The 6000-nt window shown below is 42.1% G+C and overlaps 1 protein-coding gene across 6 annotated transcripts in view; it reads left to right on the top strand.

Annotated features, from left to right (window-relative positions):
- The first annotated feature begins 2224 nt into the window (after positions 1 to 2224).
- Positions 2225 to 6000, top strand: part of CNOT4 (CCR4-NOT transcription complex subunit 4) — a 148932-nt gene continuing 145156 nt past the window's right edge. The window contains exon 1 of one of the 6 annotated variants that reach the window (XM_054493776.2): positions 2225 to 2549. The gene's annotated coding sequence lies outside the window, so the exon portion shown is untranslated. The remainder of the gene's footprint in view (positions 2550 to 6000) is intronic. The other 5 variants (XM_054493774.2, XM_054493780.2, XM_054493770.2 and 2 more) reach the window with 5 other exon arrangements.

Below are 6000 nucleotides of genomic sequence, written 5' to 3'. Positions count from 1 at the left end.
CACATATGCATACATAAACATATGAAAACTGGCAATGTAGTATAGTAAAAGGAGTACTGGCCTGAGATGGTAGTGACTCTCACAACTGGTGACCTAGGAACTGTCACCTCCTTACTGTCAGTCTCAATACAGGGGTGGCATTGCCCCCTAGTGTTGGAGATTTTATTTATAAGTGCTAGCAAACCATGACTTGACTGTATTTCTAGAATAGTCATGCTGAGCGTTTATATATTGAAATACAATTTTATTATAACTTACTTTCTTCATATCATTTATATTATAAATAGGACATCATTTTGATTTAAGATGAAATCATGTATATAGGTAGTTTATATACCTATGAATTTCATTTTAGGCTAACAAAGAGCATATTATAAAAACATTTATTAAAAAAAGGAATGTTGGGTAAGATAAGGTTGCCACTGGATTAGGTGATGCTTAAGATCCCTTCCAGTTTTTACTGTGATGATTCTAATCTTTCATAATGGGAAGGCTTCTTTTTATTTTGTTCTTTTCATTACTTTGTTTATATACTACTATAAAATCAGTAATATATACAAGAACAATAAACACACATTTTAAATAAAAACGTCAACCGTATTGAATGTTTAGGCATTTAATTACCTAAAGGGGAATCCAAATAATTTCCCAAGTTTCCTTGCTAGGTAATCATTTCATGATTCTATCATTTCAAACTTTGGGTAAAATGTGACTTCATTACATATTTTAATTTTTACCCAAGTAACTGTTGTCTCTAAGTTTATAGTGAGGAAACTGAAACACAGAAAACCAATGTATCAAAAGAATGAGGCCGGGTGCGGTGGCTTACATCCGTAATCCCAGTACTTTGGGAGGCCGAGGCAGGCAGATCACCTGAGGTCAGGAGTTCGAGACCAGGCTAACCAACATGGTGAAACCCCGTCTCTACTAAAAATATAAAAATTAGCCTGGCGTGGTGGCACGTGCCTGTAATCCCAGCTACTCGAGAGGCTGAGGCAGGAGAATCGCTTGAATCCAGCAGGCGGAGGTTGCGGTGAGCTGAGATCGCGCCACTGCACTCCTCCAGCCTGGGTGACAGAGCTAGACTCCGTCTCAAAAAAAAAAAGAAATAAAAAAATGAAATGAGGGCTTATTATGGAATTAAGTTCGTAAATTTAAAACTGCAACCTCTTTCCCTACTCTCCTTCCCTGCTTTAAGTTTTTAAAATCGGTTATGACATACTATGCATTTTAATCACGTATTTTTAAAATAATGCCTCCTCTCTCCTCTTCCTCATCCCAACACATCACTAGAATGGGGACAGGCAATTTTTTCTATTTTGCTCACCATTGTGTTCTCAATATATAGAAGAGTACCCGGCAGCCAGGAGGAGCTCATTGAGTATTTGCTGCATGAGTGGGTGAAGAATATATGCAATAAACTCGAGCGCCACTTCCACCAGGGTTCTGGGATGCAAACGGGGCGACCAGTACATTGACTGACTTTTGTGACTGATGATTCCTCAGTACTCGTAGGGATTGTGGCTGCATTTATTGTTCTTGGGGATGTGCTGATGTGTGTAGTTTGTAAACTTGCACACAGCTGTGCTGGCAGGACACCGAACTAACACTAATTTGCACCGAGGTCCGCAAATTCTCAAATTCACACCAACAGAAGCACGTTATTGTAAGTGCACGGGTGTTCCGTTCTCTTGGGTAATCTGCACAGAACAATTTAGTATATGTCTTCACTGGAGATTTTACAGTGAAGAAGGGATCAAGGGTGGTGGCCCCCAAATGCGCAAGGACAGGGAAATGAATTAAACAGGCGTCTGTTTCCTCCTTGTTCGCAAACAGACGCCAAGTCTGTATCAAATTATCACCCTAGATCAAATCCCGCGCTCTTCGTACCCCCAACCTGCCTCCACCTCCACCCCGCCCCCTTTAGATATCCCTGGTGGGCGGGGCAGAGAATAAACATTCCGGGCTCCCCGAAAAATTGTTTAGCCTTGCCCCAGTCTTGGGGTCGCACATTTCCGCAAACACCGAGGACACGGAATCACTAGTGAAAACCGCCGACCAAATGACACTGAAGCAGCACACGCTTGCAGAGAAGGAAGCAAAACACGAAGAAAGGCATCAGTCCAGCAGCCACGTGAGGTGGGCGATCCCCTCCGCCCTCTGAGACAGGACTTCAACTCCCGGCGTGCCCCTGGGCGGTTACCCTCCGAGGACTCCAACTCCCAGGGTACTGCGGGAGCGGCCACCGCAACCTCCCACTCTGCCGACCGCCGCTCCTCCCGCCCCTCCCCCGCCCCTCCTGGCCGGATCGGCGTGCGCCTGCGCACGGGAGGCCGGAGGAGTCTTACCCTAATGTAAGATGGTGGCCCGTCTGGCTGTGGAACCCACCGAAAGCTGAGAGTCTGTCTCTCAGCCGTAAAGGTCGGACTCGCTGAAGCAATCAGGCCCTGTTCTGAAGAGTTTTTCCCCCGACGCTCGTTCGGTGGTTTCTTGTGAGGACGCGGCAGCGCGTGGAGTCGGCTGAGGGAAAAGCGAGGCAAGGCAGGCGGGTGAGTCTATGCGGGGCTGGGCTTAGGGGAAACCCGGGGCTGACCGGCTACGAGAGAGCGGAGGCTTCGCTGGGACTGTACAGGCCGCACCCCCCTTTCTCCCCACCCCCCGCCTCATCTTCACCCTCCTCCTCCTTGGTCTTCTTCCTCCTCCTCCTCTTCCTCCCTCTCCCCTTTACGCCACAGCAGTTACCATCAGGAAAAGGGAGCGGGTCAGAAGGCAGCGCGGCGGCAAGCAGCGACTCTCCTTCGAGAATTTCTTTAATTGGGGAGCCGAGGCGGCTTTTGGTCTCCAGCTTTTCTCCCTGCATTTTCATCGGGGCAGGATTCTTAGGTCTCAGTCTTCCTTGTTTCCCCAATCCCCTGTTCCCTGTCTGACGTCCTTTCCCACTGGCCCCCGTCTCCCAAGACCAAAGCCATCACTTCCACTCTGACCCGTGTTGCTGCTGCTGCTCATTAATCCCACTGCTCATTGCCCACTCGTCCTGCTGCTTGTTTTTTTGCTCCACTGCTACCACTCTGGAGTTAGCCTTTGCCCCCCTCTGGTGCTTGCAATCAGCCCACAGTGTATCTGTCACACTAGAGCTGCTTCCGATTTGCAGTCTTTCTTTCCACCACATCTGTCATCTTAAAGCTGCCCCTTAAGTATCTAGATTATGCTCCTGCTCCTGCTAACCCACCTGTTTCTCAGCCTTCTTGAGAATTGTCCGTTCCTTCCCTCTTTCCTGTACAGATCCTTTCAGTATACACTTCCAGAAAAAGGGATGCCCCGTGGTGGCCCTTGAAAAGTAAAGGAAGTTGGGAAGTGAATGAAGTGAGGTAGGATACTATTAAACGTTATGAGTAAAGATGTTTTATTCAGGCTACTCCGGAGGGGACCGTTTTCGTTTTGCTTTCTGTGATCTATTTGTCGCTTATTCGCTCTGTTGTGTTAGGACGTGGCTTTTTTCTTTTTTTTCATTTTGGACCGGTTTTGTCATGCTACTAAGCGTTCTTTGGATTGCCTCTCCCCAGGACACTTAGTGTGGGCCCTGATTTATACCAATAAATATTAACCCCAGCATTACAAAATAAGATAAATCTGGCGCACATACAGAATTCATCTGTGAACTCCGCTAGCAAATATAAGTGATATTTTGATTACATGTGGGTTATGTGTGGGTTCTGTATTGAGACTTGATTTTTGACTGAGTTTTATTGATGTTCAGCTTAATTGATGACATTTTATTTATGGTTTGAGTGGAAATTTCCTCTCCAGTTAATATCAGATTTTCTTCTTATTTTTGGATTTGGGAAGTTCTCTTGACATTTCTAGGATGATAGTTATCTGAATAAATTGTCTTCTCTTGAAAATCCATTAGTTATGTATGCAAAAGAAAAATCGATATTTTTATATAAATCTAAGTTCCTCGTATTTTTCCCATAGAAAAGAAGGGGGCTGGGAAAAGAATGACAAAGCTGTGCACAAACATGCGTTTGGTGGAACTCACTGTCATTGTTATCTACAGTAAAAAGCAGAAAACTGGAAGCAAGAGGTGGCTTATGATGTCCATGTTTTGGTGAAAGCAAAATTAAGATGTACTGACTAATGGTAAAATGGGAAGAAGAAGCCTTGACTGTAATCAGACCACTGTGAGATAAAGAATTACCAGAAAAGCAACCAGGATTACATAGTTCAAATACATACATCCCAAGTTTAAACATGACATACATGACATTGTATTCTTAAGAGATATGTAAAAATGTTTAAAATCAGTGACAGTCTCATGTGGCAGTCCATTACTGGGTTATTGTAATTTTTACAAATTTTACCTGTAAAATTTGGAATCTTAACATTTGGCGTTATGTTCACTTGATTGTGATAAATGGTCTGTTTTACCAAATGTAAACTAAGGTTAGAAAAGCTGTTTATAAAACTTTTTTCTTTCAGCCACTTAAGCCCCAATCTGGGGGACCAACTAAATACCTACTCTTAGAACTGCAAGCAATTTATATAGCAAATTTTGTCCTAAGTTACAACTTGAGTTTTGTTTTTTTTTTTAATCACTTACATTTAGTTTATCAGTAGGAGTGTATTTAATAGTTGATCTTTAACTCTAAAAAATATACTTTTTGTTGTTGTAATACACTGGTGGAGAAGCTTTCCACTTTGAACAGTCCTAACACAGGTTTAGAAACTCTTGGCAGTCATACTTGGCTGAATTGTAAGCAGTGAGTTCTAGGAGAGGACTGTTTGTCTGGTAGAAGGGTGTAAGTGATTTTAATACATCTTTTTTTTAAAAAAAAGGTATTTGTCTCACGAAATATTTTCTCAGGTAATTCTTTCCCCTCCATAATTTTTGCCTGCAGTTACTGAATTCTTCATTTCAGCCCTCTGAAGTCAAAAGGAATTTACTTTTGTATCTTTAGTACGTTTAAAGAAGATATCTAAAGTTCTTTAACATTTTAATAGGAAATAGGGAGCTGAGATTTCTAAATATTTTTGCGTGGTTTAAGTTCTTTGATCTAACGTTATGAGCACTGAAGCTTCATATTTTCATGGTTTCTTTTGATAATTTGGAATTCTTTCTGCCAGGTTGAGTAGTTGAATTCTTGAGATCAATAGATTATTTCTGTAAGAAGGTTTTGAACATGAATCGATTAAAATTGGCCTATTATAAAATTAGGATGAGACAGTTATAGTCAAATGACAAAGTGCAGAAAAATAAATTGTTTTTGTAATGCCCTTCAGCTTGAGTCTAAATGGGAGTAGTAGTGATAACTTGCAACTCATTACTTTGTTAAAGAAGGGGTGTTGCCAGAGGGTGAACTCCTAGTTTTAGGGGAGGCTTATTTTAAAAATGATTTTCTGTGCTTTAAAGAAATGAGAAAATATCTTATCAGTTTAAGCAGTTTGGATTTAGAAATCTTCCCTTTTTTCCCCTCCCTGATCTTGGCTTTAAAAGGAATCCATATTCTTCAGTTTAATAAATTTATCTTTTTGTTGTTTTGTATGATAAAAATATTGAATTTTCTTCTCTTTCTTTTTCTTTTCTTTTTTTTTTTTTTTGAGACAGTCTCGCTCTGTCACCCAGGCTGGAGTGCAGTGGTGCGATCTTGGCTCACTGCAACCTCTGCCTCCCGGGTTCAAGCGATTCTCCTGCCTCAGTCTCTTGAGTAGCTGGGATTACAAGCGTGTGCCACCACGCCCGGCTAAGTTTTGTATTTTTAGTAGAGATGGGGTTTCACCATGTTGGTCAGGCTGGTCTTGAACTCCTGACCTCATGATCCGCCCACCTTGGCCTCCCAAAGGGTTGGGATTACAGGCGTGAGCCACCATGCCAGGCCTAAAATTAAATTTTCTAATGTGACTGCAAATAGTACTCAATTAAATATATTTAAACTTAGTGTTGTTATTTTTATAGATCATTTAAGTAAAATGGTTTTAATTTGTGAAAACTTCAGCCTCTGG

The sequence above is a fragment of the Pongo pygmaeus genome, chromosome 6, assembly GCF_028885625.2.
Source record: "Pongo pygmaeus isolate AG05252 chromosome 6, NHGRI_mPonPyg2-v2.0_pri, whole genome shotgun sequence".
NCBI lineage: Eukaryota > Metazoa > Chordata > Mammalia > Primates > Hominidae > Pongo > Pongo pygmaeus.
Note: the sequence above shows the minus strand (reverse complement) of the source record. Positions and strands in the feature narration are given on the sequence as shown.